This window comes from Bos indicus, chromosome 23, assembly GCF_029378745.1.
Source record: "Bos indicus isolate NIAB-ARS_2022 breed Sahiwal x Tharparkar chromosome 23, NIAB-ARS_B.indTharparkar_mat_pri_1.0, whole genome shotgun sequence".
NCBI classification, from domain to species: domain Eukaryota; kingdom Metazoa; phylum Chordata; class Mammalia; order Artiodactyla; family Bovidae; genus Bos; species Bos indicus.
Window position 1 is genome coordinate 36,874,698 of NC_091782.1, and position 21,714 is coordinate 36,896,411.

The window sequence follows — 21,714 nt, forward strand, 5'->3', positions numbered from 1 at the left end:
AATTCATATGTTGAAAACCTAATTCCCAAAGTAACGATTTTAGGAGAGGGGACCATTGGAAAATGATTAGGTCATGAGGCAGAGCCCACATGAAGGGGATTAGGGCTCTTGTGAAAGAGGCCTGAAATACTTGCTCATCCCTTCTATTTAGGGATATGTCCTGGAAGAGGCCCTCACTCACTCAACCATGCTGGCACCCTGATCTTGGACTTCTAGCCTCCAGAACTGTGATACATAACGTGGTTTATAAACCACCCAGCCGCTGGCATTCTGTAAAGGCAGCCTGCGTGCACTAAAACACTGAGCGTGATTAAATGGGGGGAAAAATACTGTCACTCTTGTTTTCCCTTCCTAGGTGATAAATGAGGAACAGGTAGCATGGATAATCAGTTCCCGAGGCCCATGGTGATGTATTCCATAGAACTGTACACTTCTTTCAAATTGTAGTTCTTTGACATGCTCACCAGGGAACATATTTTCTTAGAGGTAATTAACATTTAAACCAATAGATTGTAGATTTTATGGGATCAGTTGAGGGTGTTAAGAGCAAAGATAGACGTTTCCCAAAATAAAAGCAATTCAGCCTGAAGACGGCACCATTACTGGTACCCCAGTCTCTAGCCTGTCAGCCTAAAGATGAAGCAACTGAACCCTAAGGCCTGTCACTGGGCTGTCATCAGAATCCTAACTTACCTGCTCTTTGACTTGGAAAACTTATCTTCAATTCTCTAGGGCTTGGTTTTCTCAACTGGAAAAGGAAAATTAGAGTAGAAAATCCTTTACATTTCCAAAGATTATGCAAATCTCTGTGTAAAACATGATTCCAAACTGAGGTTTTATTCTTTTTCCAAAAAGAAAATTATCGATTGGTTGTGCAGCTTCCATGTTTGGGTCTCTTATACTACTCATTATCTGTTCTATGCAACAGTGTATTTCTCTAGCGTAGCTTTCAGAAAATACCTTGATAGAAATAGTTATTGACTGTTATGGAATATTACTTTTATCTTTGATCTTCCACTGAAAAGCAGGAGTTGTAGTTAAGCACACTAGTGAGAGAAACTGTTTCTAAATGTCAGGATGTCACCTTGAGAAGTTTGCTGTGTGTCGTTGCTCCATCGTGTCAAACACTTTACGACCCCCTGGACTCACAATCCCTTGGACTGCAGCCCGCCAGGCTCCTCTGTCCATGGGGATTCTCTACACAAGAATACTGGAGTGGTTTGACATGCCCTCTTCCAGGGATCTTCCTGACCAGGGATGGAACCCAGATCTCCTCTATGCACGGGAACTCTCTTTACTGTCTGAGCTGCCAGCTCCTAATAAAATAGGTCTTGAAGTACACAGAAGATGCATGATTTGTCTACTTTTGTTTCCTGCAACAATGGGTTTTTTCCAGCTAATGTATCAGTCCAATTTCTATTTACCTGAATGCTATCTAGAATGCAAGTTCTCGCTAAAAGAAAAAAATCCACACAAAAGGAACTTTTATCTGGAATAGCAGTTAAGATTTTGTCCAGTTGTCAGTTTGTCCAAAATACCAGAGGCTGGGTATTTTCTTTAAATTATAATATTTACCTCAGAAAGAACAAATGGCTGGCCAGTTTCTGCCATGTTTGATACTCAATAAATATTAACTTCAGGGCAGTTGGCGTAACCCTGTAGACCCAATGGAACTGAATTAAAGGAGTGGGAATTGGTGTTATGCAGATAATTAACTATAATATAAGTCAGAATGTGGTCAAGGAGGTAAAAATGGTGAGGATGAAATTAGGAAGCCATAAGGAGGAAGATGGTACTTCTATCTGGGAAAAGTAGGTAACAATTCATCAAGGAGGTGACTTTCTTTTGTACCTTCCAAGAGAGATTAGGTGCTTGTGTACAATGCAGGAATATTTGATTTGTAGGCTCTCCTTAAAGTATTTTTATCTGTCATCATCAGAGAGTACAGCTAAGAAATTGAACTTCTCTAGTGAAGCTGAGAATCCTATGGTAAATAGTAGACTCAAGCGGTAGGTTCAGAGCACTGTCTCTAGTTCTGTCCTATTCAGCCTTTTTGTCAGTGACTCAATTATCACATTATCTTAAGATGTGAACTGTGAGGGCTAGTGTATGTGGAATAACAGACTGTAAATCGAGTGGTTTCTATCTAATAAGGTGATGATTAAAAGCAAATGCATCCACAGTTTTGTGAAAGTGAAAGTTGCTCAGTCATGTCCAAATCTTTGTGACCCCATGGACTAACAGTCCATGGAATTCTCCAGGCCAGAAAACTGGAGTGGGTAGCCTTTCCCTTCTCCAGGGAATCTTCCGAACAGAGGGATCAAACCCAGACCTCCCACACTGCAGGCAGATATTTCACCAGCTGAGCCAAAAGGAAGCCCCCGCAGTTCTAGTTCTGTAATTATATCCAAATAATCAGGGTATGAGGGTTTAGGTGGGGAGAGAAGACCTCAATGGTTTTAGTTCACTGGATGCTGTGAGCGGAATCAAAAATTCATTGGAATTTTACTCTGCACGAATAAAAGTGTTTCATTGAACAAACACATAAGAAAGGCCTTCTGGATGAAAAGAATAGACAGCAGGGAAGAGCACACATGTGGACTTTGTGAATTAGGACTTAAATTTTAATAGAAAACCAGAAAGAGGTAAATTTCAAAGTTACATGTTGCAGCACAATTGGGACACATGTCAAGAGGGAAAAGCACAGAATGCCATTTGTGCACATAACAAGGAGCCCTGAGCTGTGTCAGAATCAGGAACGGCTGCTTTGGGGAAGTGGTCTTTTCAGTGAGAACTGAAAGATGTTGCGGAAGTCATGAGGTAAAAGAGAGAGAGTCTTCCAGGGAGAAGGAATTGCATTGATAAAGAGTTAGCCATATGTGAGAATATAGAGTGAGGAGAACAGGCGTGCCAGGATTGAACCTTCAAGGAACTCAATTTACTTGGTAAAACTTATGCAAACTAGACAGTGAATACAAGATGGAATATGATCAGTTCTGTGAAAGAGATAAAAATCAAGTTTTGCAGAGCATAGGAGATATTTCCATTTGCCTGGGAATTCGGTAAAGATTCACTTAAACCTAGGAAACCTGGTTTCTATTGCTACTTTTGCATCGAGTTTTATAAATTTAGATAAGTGACATAATCATTCTTGAATTTCCTTATATGTCCTTATATGAAAGGATTTTCTAGATAATTTCCAAGGTTTCTTCGTTTTCTAAATATCCAGTGAATCCCACTGGTTATTATCTGGAATAAAAAAACCCTTTTACATACCAAGAGTAATAGCTGAAATATCTACAAAATTATATAAAAAGCATTGAAATTCTTGCTTTTTTTCTTTTTTCATTTTTTGAAAAATATAATTTCCAGATAAAATGGCAAGATATTTAAAGTATACATGACAATTTAAATAGGTATACATTATTAATGGATTCTCACATTGATATAATTCACATATCTATTAATATCACCTCACATATTTATTTTTCAAGATCTTTTTGGTGAGGACCTTTTAGTTTTACTCTGCACAGTTCAGTTCACAGTCCCTCAGTCCTGTCCGACTCTTTGCGACCCCATGAATCGCAGCACTCCAGGCCTCCCTGTCCATCACCAACTCCCGGAATTCGCCCAGACTCACGTCCATCGAGTCAGTGATACATGTGTGCTAATGACTTCAGTCATGTCCAACTCTTTGTGACCCCATGGACTATATAGACTGCCAGCTCCTCTGTCCATGGGGATTCTCCAGGAAAGAACACTAGAGTGGGATGCCATCCCCTCTTCCAGGGGATCTTCCTGACCCAGGGATTCAACCCACGTCTCTTATGCATCCTGCACTGGCAGGAGGGGTCTTTACCACAAACACCACCTGGGAAGCCCCACAAATGTCAATAATACTTTACAAACCTTAGTCACCATGTTACACATTAGATCCTCAGACTTTATTCATCATCTTACAGCTTAAAGTTTGTGAACTTTGACCAAATTCATTCTTAAATCATTGATTTCTCAGCACTTATTTTTACATGTTACATGTTACATGTTCTTGTATTTATGATTTTGGAGTCAGTAAGAATGATGTCCCCCTCTTGTTGTAAGCAGTTTAGCATTACATCTTTGAGGGACCATCTTTATCTAGCAGGTCCATTGCCACCCCTATCATTGTCAGAAATCAAGATGATTTACACAGGTAAGGAAAATAAAGAAAACTGGCTTCCCTGGTGGCTCAGATGGTAGAGAATCTGCCTGCAATGTAGGAGACCTGGGCACCCCTGAGTCAGGGAAGATCCATGTAGGAGGGAATGGTTACCCAATCCAGCATTCTTATCTGAAGAATCCTTTGGACAGAGAAGCCTTGTTGGCTACAGTCCATGGGGATCACAAAAAGTCAGACATGCCTGAGCAACTAACACACAATGAACTTTAAGGATTTGGAAGCCATACCAGAGCTAAGGATACCTTAAAAGGAAAAGCAAAACTCTTAGATACAGGCAAGAACATGGATGCATAAACACTTTTAGGCCAACAGGGCAAAGGAAGAGAATGGATATTGCAGGCTCTAAAGAGTCTTGTACATAGCTGCAGCTAAAAGCAAGGGCCTCTGACCAGAGCTCTGGGCTTCAGTGGAGAAACTTGGCCACTTTGCAGCAAGAAAGGAGTCAGAGGAAAGAATCAATCCACTAATCTCTTTCTCCATTGACTCACCAATCTCTTTTGTCCACCCCTGGCCAAACTCAAGTAGAAGTCAGAGGCCAGGAGAGCTAGAGGGATAAAGTATGGTCTTCTCAGCCTCCAAAGGTTCATAACATAATAGAAAATGATCAACAGTGTTACCAAGGGGCATATAAAGAATTCAAACACACCCACCATTTCTATGTAGTAGCTGTGTTTTCTTTATCTTATGATTCTAGTTGTAGTTAATTTTGCTAGACATTTAGGATGACTGGGTAGGATTAACTTTAATGGCAGAAGTCAGTTTCTGATTTAACCTAGACTTGAGTATTTGTCACTGTATTTCTGGTATCATAATATTATTACTGGGTCCCTAACTGACTGTATCCTTGATTCACTTAAACCCTTTGAAGAGATAGGTAATGGGACCAGATTTAGGAAGGGACCAGAATTATCAAGAGATGTTTTTATACATTGTTGAATTCATTTGGTTGATTTATATGTGTGAGAGTGAAAAATTTAATTCCAAATTTGTGGAAACGTTACTCTGAAATTTCCTTTTTGTACTGCCTTTGTTTGATTTTAATATAGATCAATATTGGCCCCATCTCATTAGTTGGGAATGGTTTCCTACTCTTTCATTTTCTTGAAAAGATTATGTCAAATTGATCTTAATTTTTTAAATATTTATTAGAATTCTCTGGTCAAACTATCTGGGATTGATGATTTCTTTTTCAAAAGTTTTATGTCGCAGTTTCAATCTCATTAAAGTTTATAGGAGTATTCAGAGGATGTATTTATTTTTGCTTCAAGTATTTTGAGATTATGTTGCTTGGTTATACATAGCTAGGATTATTATGAATTCCTGCTGAATTGACTCTTTTTCACTTATGTAAAGTCCTTGTATTCCTTTGTTCATAGATATTTCCATTGCTCTAAATTTTACTTTATCTAATATTAACATTTGTTTTTATCCTTTTATTTTCCAAATATCCATGTGATTATTGAGTTTCTTGGGCTTTCCTGGTGCCTCAGACAGTAAGGAATTCACTTGCCTTGTGAAGACCCAGATTCAATCCCTGAGTTGGAAAGATCCCCTGGAGGAGGACATGGGAATCCGTATTCTTGACTGGAGAATTCCATGGACAGAGGAACCTGGTGGGCTACAGTCCATGGGGTCACAAAGAGTCAGGCACAGCTTAGCAACTAAACCACCACCTGGTGTTCCTTCACATTTATTCCTTGGGAGGAACAGCCCTACTCAGGCTGCCTTCTGAGGCTAGGTTGGAGGTTAGGAATGCTGGGCCTGGGTTGTCCTCTCTTAGGTGCTGCTGTGTTGCTCTTCCATTCTTCAGGCCCTAATCTAGTTCACCTTCTTCTTGCCAACTATACAAGGTCTCTTTTAATGGTCTCTTCTTATTTCCAGAACAAGCAAAGGAGTGGGCACAAAGGGATCAATGTCATCTTGTCTGAACCAGAAGCCCAAGGTGTGTTTAATAACCTAGAGAAGAGATTTCATGGAGGGAACTTGAGGAGGAAAGTGGAAAGGAGTCCACAGCAGGCTGGAGATGAAGGTCTTGGAATCCCCTTCTTTAGAAGTTATCAGAAGCTGAGAAAGTATTTTTTCTAGATTATATATATATTCAGTTCTGAGTGAGTACACTTTCAGTTTCAGCAAACTGTAAGTCTTCTGATTGTTTTCATTAATTTTCTTTACAAATGCATATATATAATGATATCCATATGACATTTTATTTATTCTTCTAGGCTATTTCAGTTCAGTTAAGTTCAGTCTCTCAGTCGTGTCCAACTCTTTGCGGCCGCATGAACTGCAGCACGCCAGGCCTCCCTGTCCATCACCAACTCTCGGAGTTCACCCAAACCCATGTTCATTGAGTTCGTGATGTCTTCCAACCATCTTATCCTCTGTCATCCCGTTCTCCTCCTGCCCTCAATTTTTCCCAGTATCAGGGTTTTTTCAAATGAGTCAGCTCTTTGCATCAGGTGGCCAAAATATTGGAGTTTCATCTTCATTATCAGTCCCCCAATGAACACCCAGGACTGATCTCTTTTAGGATGGACTGGTTGGATCTCCTTGCAGTCCAAGGGACTCTCAAGAGTCTTCTCCAACACCACAGTTTGAAGGCATCAATTCTTCGGCACTCAGCTTTCTTTATAGTCCAACTCTCACATCCACACATGACTACTGAAAAAACCATAGCCTTAGCTAGACGCACCTTTGTTGACAAAGTAATGTCTCTGCTTTTTAATATGCTGTCTACGTTGGTCATAACATTCCTTCCAAGGAGTAAGCGTCTTTTAATTCCGTGGCTGCAGTCACCATCTGCAGTGATTTTGGAGCCCCCCAAAATAAAGTCAGCCACTGTTTCCACTGTTTCCCCATCTATTTGCCATGAAGTGATAGGACCAGATGCCATGATCTTAGTTTTCTGAATGTTGAGCTTTAAGCCAACTTTTTCACTAGGCTATTTTTTCCAAGGCCATTGCTCTGCTTTATTATGATTTGAGATTTAAACCTGAAAAAACAAATCTATTGTAGAGTTTGGGTTATTTCCCAGTAGATGAATTGATGGAATAACAAAAGAACTAAAAATGATTACTTAATTGAGCTCAGAAAATCTTACATATGCATATGAAGAGAGTTATTCACATATATTTGTATTCTTGGCCCCTTGTGGTATTCTGAGAACTTTGATTGAAGCTATATATAAAAGAAATTACTTTATTATGATAGGTAAACAAGTGGTATAATTAGGTGTGTACAGTTAGAATCCATTAGTCCAGTGGCCATAAAGATGAGTGTCCTCATTCCCTGGGGAAGAAAATGTTAGCATTTCCATTTATTTTTATCTCACTGTCATTTAATTTACATTTTGTGTATATATTTTAAATGTCATAATATATTAGAATAGTAATGCATATATAAGATTTTTCCATATTATAATTAGGTCACTGACAGTGTGTTGAAAAATGGAAAATACTTTGGAGATTAGTTCTTCAGGAATCAGAAAATTATCAAAATTTGCTGCATAAAATGTTACTTAATTTGGCGGAGTTTACCAACAATTTTTTATGAAACCAGTTCAACTGAAGAGAAGCAGAATGTTCAGAACATCCATGTTTGCATGAGTTTGCATAGAGCCTCAGAGACAGAAACATTTTTGAAATTTTATAGAAGACCAAGAGACCTGATTGGACAGGGGAAAACTTGAATCTTGAATGCAAGAGAGCATGTTTGCTCCCCTCAGTGTGGTCTAAGTTGTTTTTCTTTAAATCACCTCCCTTTCTTCACCTTCATTCCCTAAACCCCATCCTCTGCTTTACTAGTTCTTTTCCCATAGTACAGATCACCTGTTAACATACCATATAATGTACTTGGATTCATGTTTATTGCAAATTATCTGTCTTCCACCAGGTAGAATATCAGTTCCATGAGGACAAGTGTCTGCCTGCTTTGTTTATTGATGTAAACTAAGCACCTTTAGGAGAAGGCAATGGCACTCCACTCCAGTACTCTTGCCTGGAAAATCCCATGGACAGAGGAGCCTGGTAGGCTGCAGTCCATGAGGTCGTTAAGAGTCAGACACGACTGAGCAACTTCACTTTCACTTTTCACTTTTATGCATCGGAGAAGGAAATGGCAACCCACTCCAGTGTTCTTGCCTGGAGAATCCCAGGGATGGCGGAGCCTGGTGGGCTGCCATCTATGGGGTCGCACAGAGTCGGACACGACTGAAGCGACTTAGCAGCAGCAGCAGCAAACACCTATAAGAGTTTCTGAGTCAAGGAGGAATTAAGTCAATGATCAATTGGTTAATTACCAATAGCAGAGTACTGGGCAGGCCTATAGGTTTCAAAATTTAGTGATTCATTAGCTATTGTAAATAAGCTGTTCTACAGTTAATATTATAAGTTTAAGACACATTTCTGTTTCTTTTACCAGCATAAAGATAAACTACATTTGAAAAAAAGGTTTTAGACCCAACATGATAGCCAAAATGCACAGTTGAAAAAACAAATTATTCTAGATTATTTGTTTTCTTTATCCAAAATATAATTATATTCCTTTTCAAAACCTTTTCCTTACATAGGTGTATGTACATATATGTTTATATATATAAATAAAATTCCATATAGTCAAAGCTATGGTTTTTCCAGTAGTCATGTATGAATGTGAGAGCTGGACCATAAGGAAACTGAGCACTGAGGAACTCATGCTTTTGAACTGCAGTGTTGGAGAAGACTCTTGAGAGTCCCTTGGACTACAAGGAGATCAAACCAGTCAATACTAAGGAAATCAGCCCTGAATATTCATTGAAGGCACTGATACTGAAGCTGAAGCTCCAATACTTTAGCCACCTGATGCAGAGAACTTACTCATTGGAAAAGACCATGATGCTGGGAAAGATTGAGGGCAGGAGGAGAAGGAGCTGGCAGAGGATTAGATGGTTGGATGGCATCACCGACTCGATGGGCATGAGTTTGAGCAAGCTCCAGGAGACGGTGGAGGACAGAGTAGCCTGATGTGCTGCAGTCCATGGGATCTCAAAGAGTGGATATGACTGAGTGACTGAACTTAACTGAAGGTATACACATGTATCATGTATATAACATGATGATTATATGATCATCATACTAGGTCACATTGACAAATATGCTATTTCAGTTTCAGGTATCATTATACATAGATAATTTTGACATATAATGTTATTTTTGTTTCAGGTGTACAATGTAATTATCTCAAATATATCGCAAAATTATCACTACAATAAGTCTGGTGAACATTTGTCACTAGAAAGAGTTACAATTCTCTTCTTGCACTGAGAACTTTTATGATCTCTTCAGTTCAGTTCAGTTCATTCGCTCACTCATGTTGACTTTTTGTGACCCCATGAATCGGAGCACGCCAGGCCTCCCTAATTATCACCAACTCCCAGAGTTTACTCAAACTCATGTCCATCGAGCTGGCAATGCCATCCAACCATCTCATCCTCTGTTATTCCTTTCTCCTCCTGCCCCGAATGGCTACCAGCATCAGAGTCTTTTCCAATCAGTCAACTCTTCCCATGAGGTGGCCAAAGTATCGGAGTTTCAGCTTTAGCATCAGTCCTTCCAATGAATGCCCAAGACTGATCTCCTTTAACAATGGACTGGTTGGATCTCCTTACAGTCCAAGGGACTCTCAAGAGTCTTCTCCAACACCACAGTTCAAAAGCATCAATTCTTCGGTGCTCAGCTTTCTTCACAGTCCAACTCTCACATCCATACATGACCACTGGAAAAACCATAGCCTTGACTAGATGGACCTTTGTTGGCAAAGTATTATCTCTGCTTTTTAATATGCTATCTAGGTTGGTCAAACTTTCCTTCCAAGGAGTAAGCATCTTTTAATTTCATGGCTGCAAGTCACCATCTGCAGTGATTTTGGAGCCCAAAAAAGTAAAGTCTGACACTGTTTCCACTGTTTCCCCATCTATTTCCCATGAAGTGATGGGACCAGAAGCCATGATCTTCATTTTCTGAATGTTGAGCTTTAAGTCAACTTTTTCACTCTCATCTTTCACTCTCATCAAGAGGCTTTTTATTTCCTCTAGAAGCTGAATCAGGAGAGCCTTGAAAGGCAGACGAAATGGCTCGAGTGGTGCAGTACAGGACTTCCACATAGGAGTCACTAGTAACAGGGAGATCTAAAAACTGGGGTATGTTTCTTACATATTCATGAATTTTGCATCTTTTATTTTACACATGGACATTCCCACTCATTTCCTGTTCTCGTACAGTATAATAGCTGCAATCCTGTGTCTAATGCATTGGTTGAACTAAACTTGTCTGCATGGACAACTTATAGATCTGTTATTTATATTGCTACTACAAGATTTTTAGTCATCCCTTGATTTCGCTCATGCTTCATCAACTGCATAATATAATTTCTCTTCAATTGTTTACAGGCCTCAACCTTTTCCTGCATGTACAGTTACCATTACCTCTAATAATCTGAAGCCTGATAACCTGCATACTGTCTCATTTGATCTGGAAAAAAAACCCAGGTAAAAGACTCACGTGCATGTGTTGGATGTATTCTTTATCTTCAGGGGTATGGAGAGAATTGGTGTGGCACTAGTTGGAGGCATTGATATGGTAAAATTTGCCCTGGGCATACTGTTCATCCTGAAAGTGATCAGACAATTAGTTATGGTTGTTGAGCATTCAGCAGATGAGCCCATCACCAGAACATTAACATGTTGATAGATGTATAATTTTTTTATTGGGGGAGGCATCACAATATTTGAAAGTATTTCCTTTCCTATTTTTTCTATACATTGTCTCTATCAAATTTATTTAACATCTAACTTTTCTAAGTTTAACCTTTTCCTTCTCTGTTATATTATTATTATTATTTTTATTTTTTAGTACTTGACCCAAATATAGCACATATATACCAATATTTGGTGCTTCCCAGGTGACGGTAGTGATAAAGAACATTCCTGCCAATGCAGGAGATATAAGAGGACTCAGGTTTGATCCCTAGGTGAGGAGCATCCCTTGCAAGGGGGTACGGCAGCATACTGAAGTATTCTTGCCTGGCGAATGCGATAGAGGAGTGAAGCCTGTTGGGCTACAGTCAATAGGGTTGCAAAGAGTTGGACACAACTGAAGTGACTTAGAATGCATGCATGCACCTATATTTAACCATTTAATCTCTTGTTTACTGTGGGTTAGAGCCAATTATTCCCTTATAAGGTGTTATACGGTTATGACGTTGACTTATCCCTGATCCGCACACAAAAAAGCTTAGTGTTCATCCCAGGTGCAGAATACAATGTTGTTTATGGTGACAAAATGGTACAGCAGAAAAACATGGCATAAAGTTATAGGAAATACTAAGCATGGACTGAGAATAATAAGAGTAGAGAAATCTAGCTAACACATTGACAGAGAAAAACTAATCTTTTGCAAAAGTTATGAACACTTAAAGAGATTACTTGGAAGATTTGGAAAAAATGGGTAGTCAAAAATGGAGGTTGAAACAAAAACTAGTGAGTAAAAAGAACAACGTGAATTTAATAGAAACTTTTAGCACCGCTTTTTATTAGCTGTCTGCTCTACTGTGTGCTCCTTTATTGACCTAAAAAAATTAACATACAACTTTCAAATACCTTCATCAGAAAGAGAATAATTGTTTCCAATTGTAAACTTCCATTCTACTGTAGCTCTATGGTCTATAGCCCACCAAAATCCTGTGTCCATGGGATTTCTCAGGCAAAAATAATGGAGTGGCTTGCCATTTTCTTCTCCAGGGAATCTTCCAGACCCAGGGATAGAACCCAGGTCTCTCACATTGCGGGCAGATTCTTTATCATCTTAGCCACCAGCAAAGCCCATTAAGGTTAAATGAGCTCTTAGGGTGGAACATCGATCCAATAGGTTTAGTGTCTTCATGAAGCAAAACACCAGAGAATTACCTCTGTGTCTCTGTGTCTCTGTGTCTTTACTTCTATCCCTCTTCCCAACCCCCCACGTTGTGTGAGGATAAATGGAGAATGCAGCCTGAGAGGAAAGAATTCTTAGCAGAACCTCACCCTGCTGGCACCCTGATCTGAGACTTCTAGCCCCCAGAACTGTGAGGAAATAAATTTCTGTTGTTTATTCCACTGAGTCTATTGTATTCTTTTATGGCATTCTTGGATGACAAATACAAAATCATTTATTTTGGAGATTTAAAAAAGAAAATGAATGAAAAAAAATTGAAAAACTTACTGAACTTCTTAGGAATCTTAGGGATTTCACAACACTGATCCTTTCTTTGATTTCCACATCTTATGAGCTGATGGCATCTTTGACCTAGAGACTGTGTTATTTGAAGTTTGGCTGATGCAGCCTTCTGTTGAAAGGACAGTGTAGCCCAGTCACTTACGCAAAGTTTCCATCCAGAAGCCTAGCCGGCTACAGTCCATGGGGTTGTAATAGCCAGATATGACTTACGAACTAAACCACCACCACCACAGTACTTACAAACTCGGTGAACATTATCCAGGAAAGGCCAAAAATGTCATGGGACAGCCTGGTGGCATTGAGAAACAGGCCTGTAAGGGATTCCAGGGGGATGTCAAACACATCAGGACAGCAGGACAGGCATGAGTTGCCTTGGCACAGGAGCAGATTTGACATGACCAGCAGCAGCAGCAGGCAGGACCCTGTTTAAATAAAAACATGAGCCATTCTGAGATGATCTAGTCACCTGAGGTTATCAAATCCATCCCTGTGGAGGGAAGCCTTTTCTTTCCCTGTTGCTCTGATCAGGAGTTCTTGCTGTAGAAGCTGGGGTGGGGAAGAAGAAGTGCCTTCAGTGTAAGTTTAGATGGTTGATGATATTTGCATAGATAGAGAGTTGGAGAAGTAGGTTATTCCATGTATTTTTGAATTCTGAGCAGTTGTTGCTGTATTAGCTGTGGTGAGGAAGAATGAGCACCTTCTGTGAAAATTTAAATGGATGATGATATTTGCACAAATAGATAGTTGGAGAAGTAGTTACTCCCTGCGTTTTTCTATTGCTCCCAGAAGAACTTCTGTGCTCTACAAACATTTGGAACTTAATTCTGAGCCAGAGTGCTTAGGCCATTTTTTAAAGACAGTTTAATGTTGGGACTGGAATGGATGAATTTAACTCAGATGAGCATTATATCTACTTCTGCAGGCAGGAATCCCTTAGAAGAAATGGAGTAGCCATCATGGTCAACAAAAGAGTTCGAAATGCAGTACTTGGATGCAATCTCAAAAACAACAGAATGATCTCTTTTCATTTCCAAGGCAAACCATTAAATATCACAGTAATCCAAGTCTATGCCCCAACCAGTAACACTGAAGAAGCTGAAGTTGAACGGTTCTATGAAGACCTACAAGACCTTTTAGAACTAACACCCAAAAGAGATGTCCTTTTCATTATAGGGGACTGGAATGCAAAAGTAGGAAGTCAAGAAACACCTGGAGTAACAGGCAAATTTGGCCTTGGAATACGGAATGAAGCAGGGCAAAGACTAATAGAGTTTTGCCAAGAAAATGCACTGGTCATAACAAACACCCTCTTTCAACAAAACAAGAGAAGACTCTATACATGGACATCACCAGATGGGCAACACCAAAATCAGACTGATTATATTCTTTGCAGCCAAAGATGGAGAAGCTCTATACAGTCAGCAAAAACAAGACCAGGAGCTGACTGTGGCTCAGACCATGAACTCCTTATTGCCAATTCAGACTTAAATGGAAGAAGGTAGGGAAAACCACTAGACCATTCAGGTATGACCTAAATCAAATCCCTTATGATTATACAGTGGAAGTGAGAAATAGATTTAAGGGCCTAGATCTGATAGACAGAGTGCCTGATGAACTATGGAATGAGGTTCGTGACATTGTACAGGAGACAGGGATCAAGACCATTCCCATAGAAAAGAAATGCAAAAGAGCAAAATGGCTGTCTGGGGAGGGCTTACAAATAGCTGTGAAAAGAAGAGAAGTGAAAAGCAAAGGAGAAAAGGAAAGATATAAACATCTGAATGCAGAGTTCCAAAGAATAGCAAAAAGAGATAAGAAAGCCTTCTTCAGCGATCAATGCAAAGAAATAGAGGAAAACAACAGAACGGGAAAGACTAGGGATCTCTTCAAGAAAATCAGAGATACCAAAGGAAAATTTCATGCAAAGATGAGCTCGATAAAGGACAGAAATGGTATGGACCTAACAGAAGCAGAAGATATTAAGAAGAGATGGCAATAATACACAGAAGAACTGTACAAAAAAGATCTTCACGACCCAGATAATCACAATAGTGTGATCACTGACCTAGAGCCAGACATCCTGGAATGTGAAGTCAAGTAGGCCTTAGAACGCATCACTACAAACAAAGCTAGTGGAGGTGATGGAATTCCAGTTGAGCTATTCCAAATCCTGAAAGATGATGCTGTGAAAGTGCTGCACTCAATATGCCAGCAAATTTGGAAAGCTCAGCAGTGGCCACAGGACTGGAAAAGGTCAGTTTTCATTCCAATCCCAAAGAAAGGCAATGCCAAAGAATGTTCTAACTACCGCACAATTGCACTCATCTCACAGGCTAGTAAAGTAATGCTCAAAATTCTCCAAGCCAGGCTTCAGCAATATGTGAACCGTGAACTTCCAGATGTTCAAGCTGGTTTTAGAAAAGGCAAAGGAACCAGAGGTCAAATTGCCAACATCCGCTGGATCATGGAAAAAGCAACTCCGGGAGTGGTGATGGACAGGGAGGCCTGGCGCGCTGCGATTCATGGGGTCGCAAATAGTCGGACACCACTGAGCGACTGATCTGGTGTGATCTGAATGTTGGGACTCTGCAGACTCGGACAGGGTGGCCCTCAAGGAGTTTGTAATTTTTTCACTCTACATTGACTAATGCTTGAATTTTAGACACTGAAACGACAAGAAAAGTCCAGTCGATCTGTGTGGTTTACCATCACACTGGGGTAAGAGTAAACACATGACTGACTGATTGCTACTGTTGAGTATAGAGAGAATACTAAGAGAAAAAGATACTGTACCTTGGATCTGCTCACTCTCCTTAGTAACCCCATGCATGTCTCTGATACTTTCCCAGAAGCTTTAAAACATCTTAAAATTTGTGTTTCACAGGAACCCTGTGAGATAGCCTTAATTTTCACTAAGATCATCAAGTTATGGTAATAAAGACGCAATGACTTGGAGAGGGCAAGTAATTTTCCCCACGTCCCATTATTAGCAAATGCAGGTCACTGGGCACCAAAACAGTCATCTGTTCACTTCCTGATGTCACATCACACATGCCTGTGGCCCTCGGTCTGCATGTGTGTAACCAGGAACACATCAGGAGCTATGATGACTCTGCTTAAAGAGAAAAATATTTTGTTTTTGACTGCAAAACAGCAGTGACCCTAGAACATTGGTTTTATCCACTTGTTCTGCTCTGTCTATAAAACACTCACTGTTAAAGTCTTTGACAATTATCAGTGTGGGGGCCTGGTTCTCCTGGCAACTTTTCTTCTAGGCACCTTGACAACTCGTCTACTTTTATGCATCTTTAATCCTCTGGTTACATTTTTTTTTTTATAAAATAGCAAATAAATATCCAAATGGTAATACAAGAATATTACCTGGTCAGCTCCCAAGACAATGTCATCAGCTCTGCGAACAAGGCCTGCCTTTTCCTGAATTTGACTTTTTAGGGACCAAATTTACCTGTGTGGTTCGGAGTACCTCCTGACATCCCATCAGTTCAGTTCAGTCGCTCAGTCGTGTCCGACTCTTTGTGACCCCATGAATCACAGCATGCCAGGCCTCCCTGTCCATCACCATCTCCTGGAGTCCACTCAGACTCACGTCCGTCGAGTCAGTGATGACATCCAGCCATCTCATCCTCTGTCGTCCCCTTCTCCTCCTGCCCCCAATCCCTCACAGCATCAGAGTCTTTTCCAATCAATCAACTCTTTGCATGAGGTGGCCAAAGTACTGGAGTTTCAGCTTTAGCATCATTCCTTCCAAAGAAATCCCAGGGCTGATCTCCTTCAGAATGGACTGGTTGGATCTCCTTGCAGTCCAAGGGACTCTCAAGAGTCTTCTCCAACACCACAGTTCAAAAGCATCAATTCCTCGGCGTTCAGCCTTCTTCACAGTCCAACTCTCACATCCATACATGACCACTGGAAAAACCATAGCCTTGACTAGACGGACCTTTGTTGGCAAAGTAATGTCTCTGCTTTTGAATATGCTATTTAGGTTGCTCATAACTTTCTTTCCAAGGAGTAAGCATCTTTTAATTTCATGGCTGCAGTCACCATCCACAGTGATTTTGGAGCCCCAAAAATGAAATCTGACACTGTTTCCACTGTTTCCTCATCTTTTTCCCATGAAGTGATGGGACCAGATGCCATGATCTTTGTTTTCTGAATTTTGAGTTTTAAGCCCACTTTTTCACTCTTCTCTTTCACCTTCATCAAGAGGCTTTTTAGTTCCTCTTCACTTTCTGCCATAAGGGTGGTGTCATCTGCATATCGGAGGTTATTGATATTACTCCCAGCAATCTTGATTCCACCTTGTGCTTCATCCAGCCCAGATTTTCTCATGATGTACTCTGCATATAAATTAAATAAGCAGGGTGACAATATACAGCCTTGACGTCCTCCTTTTCCTATTTGGAACCAGTCTGTTCCATGTCCAGTTCTAACTGTTGCTTCCTGACCTGGATACAAATTTCTCAAGAGGCAAGTCAGGTGGTCTGGTATTTCCAACTCTTTCAGAATTTTCCACAGTTTATTGTGATCCACACAGTCAAAGACTTTGGCATTATCAGTAAACTAGAAATAGATATTTTTCTGGAACTTTCTTGCTTTTTCGATGATCCAGCAGATGTTGGCAATTTGGTCTCTGGTTCCTCTGCCTTTTCTAAAACCAGCTAAAACATCTGGAAGTTCATGATCCAGGGAAAATGCCTTCTTGATCTGTTGGCTCTTCGAATAAAGTTAATATTAAGAATAAATATTCCTTGCCTCAACACCTTGTCTTGGATTCATTGGCCTGTCATGCAACGAGTACAGTGAGCTTGGAGGGTAAAAGAAGTGATGGCTACGCAGGTGCAGGAGGGCCTAGAGGAGCTATTCCATGTTCAAGGTCAGAAGGGGCAGCAGTGAGGAAATACCCCATGTCCAAGGTAAGGAGCAGCAACTGCAGTTTGCTGGAGCATTCGTGAAGAGATACCCCATGTCCAAGGTAAGAGAAACCCAAGTAAGATGGTAGGTGTTGCAAGAGGGCATCAGAGGGCAGACACACTGAAACCATACTCACAGAAAACTGGTCAATCTAATCACACTAGGACCACAGCCTTGTCTAACTCAATGAAACTAAGCCATGCCCGTGGGGCAACCCAAGATGGGTGGGTCATCTTGGAGAGGTCTGACAGAATGTGGTCCACTGGAGGAGGGAATGGCAAACCACTTCAGTATTCTTGCCTTGAGAACCCCATGAACAGTTTGAAAAGGCAAAATGATAGGATACTGAAAGAGGAACTCCCCATGTCAGTAGGGGCCCAATATGCTACTGGAGATCAGTGGAGAAATAACTCCAGAAAGAATGAAGGGATGGAGCCAAAGCAAAAACAATACCCAGTTGTGGACGTGACTGGTGATAGAAGCAAGGTCTGATGCTGTAAAGAGCAATATTGCATAGGACCCTGGAATGTCAGGTCTGTGAATCAAAGCAAATTGGATATGGTCAAACAGGAGACGGCAAGAGTGAATGTTGACATTCTAGGAATCAGCGAACTAAAACGGACTGGAATGGGTGAATTTAACTCAGATGACATCCCATGGAGCTTAGTTTTTGAACCATCTCCAAACATCTCCTCTTTGATACTAGAACTAGACCTTCATGCTTCCATGATGTATTGTAATATTTCAGAAATTATTCCTGGCCCTACCTTTGGGCAACAGAAGCATAGACCCTTGCAAGCGTGATTTTAATATTACTTTTCCTGTCCATTCTTTGTAAGTAAGCAGATTTTAAGACTGAAGTTAGCAAGACTTGAGTTTGGACAACAGAACTGATAAAATAGAGATTTTATCCTAGTGAATGAGATCTGAACATGATTCTTTTTCCAATTTACCAGAAGAGTGGTAATTTAATTAAGGATAAGATATCAGCATTTACTAGGTTTTCTCTGCTCTTAGTTAGTTTAAAGGGGAATGGTATCTAAGAATAAAATGGTTATTTAAAATTAGGTGATGGAAATACACTTTCTAACACCATACACACAAATAAACTCAGGATGGATTAAAGATCTAAACATAAGACCAGAAACTACAAAACTCCTAGAGGAGAACATAGGCAAAACACTCTCCAACATAAATCACAGCAGGATCCTCTATGACCCACCTCCCAGAATATTGGAAATAAAAGCAAAAATAAACAAATGGGACCTAATTAAAATTAAAAGCTTCTGCACAACAAAGGAAACTATAAGCAAGGTGAGTAGATAGCCTTCTGAGTGGGAGAAAATAATAGCAAATGAAGCAACGGACAAATAACTAATCTCAAAAATATACAAGCATCTCCTACAGCTCAATTCCAGAAAAATAAATGACCCAATCAAAAAATGTGCCAAAGAACTAAACTGACATTTTTCCAAAGAAGACATACAGATGGCTAACAAACACATGAAAAGATGTTCAACATTACTCATTATCAGAGAAATGCAAATCAAAACCACTCTGAGGTACCATTTCACGCCAGTCAGAATGGCTGCTATCCAAAAGTCTACAAGCAATAAATGCTGGAGAGGGTGTGGAGAAAAGGGAACCCTCTTACACTGTTGGTGAGAATGCAAACTAGTACAGCCACTATGGAGAACAGTGTGGAGATTCCTTAAAAAACTGGAAATAGAACTGCCATATGACCCAGCAATCCCACTGTGGGCATACACACCGAGGAAACCAGAATTGAAAGAAACACATGTACCCCAATGTTCATCACAGCACTGTTTATAATAGCCAGGACATGGAAGCAACCTAGATGTCCATCAGCAATGAGTGGACAAGAAAGCAGTGGTACATATACACAATGGAGTATTACTCAGCCATTAAAAAGGATACATTTGAATCAGTTCTAACGAGGTGGATGAAACTGGATCCTATTATACAGAGTGAAGTAAGCCAGAAAGAAAAACACCAATACAGTATCCTAATGCATATGTATGGAATTTAGAAAGATGGTAACGATAACCCTGTATGTGAGACAGCAAAAGAGACACAGATGTATAGAACAGTCTTTTGGACTCTATGGGAGAGGATGAGGGTGGGATGATTTGGGCGAATGGCATTGAAACATGTATAATATCATATGTGAAATGAATCGCTGGTCCAGGTTCCATGCATGATGCAGGATGCTTGGGGCTGGTGCACTGAGATGACCTAGAGGGATGGGATGGTGAGGGAGGTGGGAGAGGGGTTCAGGATAGGAAACACATGTACACCTGTGGCAGATTCATGTTGATGTATGGCAAAACTAATACAATATTGTAAAGTAATTAGCCTCCAATTAAAATAAATAAATTTATATTAAAAAAATAAATAAATTGATACAGCAAAAAAAACAACAACAACAACAACAACGATGCAGGAAGGAAATGGTGTCTCTATTAAGTGGTAAATATTAATAAATAGATACATATAAACAACAAAAAAGAAGATGTGGTACATGTATACAGCAGAGTACTACTCATTCATTGAAAAGAATGAAATAATGCCATTTGCAGCAACATAGATTGCTGCATATGCTAGGACCATAGATGGACCTAGAGAGTCATGCTGAGTAGACTAAGTCAGACAGAGAAGGAGAAATATCATACAATATTCCTTACAGGTGGTATCTGAAAAGAAATGATACAAATGAACTTAACTTGCAAAGCAGAAGGAGACTCACAGAGTAAAAAACGAACTTATGGCTGCTTGAGGGAAGGGATAGTTAGGTAGTTTGGGATGGTCATGTGCACACTGATACATTTAAAATGGATAACAACAAGGACCTATTGTATAGCATATGGAACTCTGTTCAATTATGTGGCAGCCTGGATAGGAGGGGAATTTGTGGAAGAATGGATACATATTTATGTATAGCTGAGTCCCTTCACCATTTACCTGAAACTATCACAATATTGTTAATCAGCTGTACCCCAATACAAAATAATAAGTTCAAAGTATGGGGAGAAAAGACTGCAAAAAAATAAAATAAAATTGCAAAAAAAAAGGAAAATAAAAGAAGTGGTTCTCAAAAGGAAGACATATAAGTTGGAGAAGGCTTCCCTGGTGGCTCAGACGGTAAAGCGTCTGCCTGCAATGCGGGAGACCCAGGTTCGTTCCCTCGATCAGGAAGATCCGCTGGAGAAGGAAATGGCAACCCACTCCAGTATTCTTGCCTGGAAAATCTCATGGATGGAGCCTGGTAGGCTACAGTCCATGGGGTCGCAAAGAGTCGGACACGACTGAGCGACTTCACTTCACTTCACTCATCAGCTAAAGAGCTTGTTGTGACAGGAAAGGACAATAATACCTTGAATAACATAGACGTATTTGTGTGCATATATTTCTGTGCATGTATACATATGTTTTGCATAAATATATGCTTAATTCCTTCATGGAACTTTGGACCTTATAAAATTTGATTTTATAAGAGGCGGTAAATATAGCAGAATACCCTAATTTCTAATGTAATCGATCATTTATTGGTAGATGACTAACTATATGATTTTTTTTTCTGTTAAATTTTTATTCATGTGTTTGCTTTGGTAGCACATATATTAAAAAACTGGAATAATACTGAGAAGATTAGCATGGCCTCTGCCAAGGATGACACACAAATTTGTGAAGCCTTCCATATTTTTCTATAACTTCAAGAGGTGAGACTGGAAGGATGGTGGGGAGGAGGTTCAAGAGCGAGGGGATATAGGTATACCTATGGCTGATTCATGTTGATGTTTGGCCGAAAGCAGTACAGTATTGTAAAGCAAATACCCTTCGATTAAACATCAATAAATTCAATTATAAAAACTGTTATTGGGGATCATATAACAGGTTCAGATATCCATTGTATGACTAAAGAGGGTCTGACTGGAAACTGATGGTGTCAATTATCATTGGTTAGTGATTCATTAACTTTATAGTTGAATGCTGCTGCTGCTGCCGCTTCAGTCGTGTCCGACTCTGTGCGACCCCATAGACAGCAGCCAATCAGGCTCCACCGTCCCTGGGATTCTCCAGGCAAGAACACTGGAGCAGGTTGCCATTTCCTTTTCCAATGCATGAAAGTGAAAAGTGAAAGTGAAGTCGCTCAGCCGTGTCTGACTCTTAGCGACCCCATGGACTGCAGCCTACTAGGCTCCTCCATCCATGGGATTTTCCAGCCAAGAGTACTGGAGTGGGGCGCCATTGCCTTCTCCGACTCAGTGTCATAGCAAGCTATAATCCTTGTCT

General features: G+C 40.1%; 1 protein-coding gene and 1 non-coding gene across 2 annotated transcripts in view; one reads left to right on the forward strand and one right to left on the reverse strand.

The window, feature by feature from the left end:
* LOC109576773 (chorionic somatomammotropin hormone 2) overlaps window positions 1–21,714 on the reverse strand; it is a 41,442-nt gene that overhangs the window by 16,347 nt on the left and 3,381 nt on the right. The window lies entirely within an intron of this gene.
* Window positions 21,016–21,125, forward strand: LOC139179208 (U6 spliceosomal RNA). Its single transcript, XR_011563633.1, has one exon. It is a non-coding gene; the product is annotated as a U6 spliceosomal RNA (small nuclear RNA).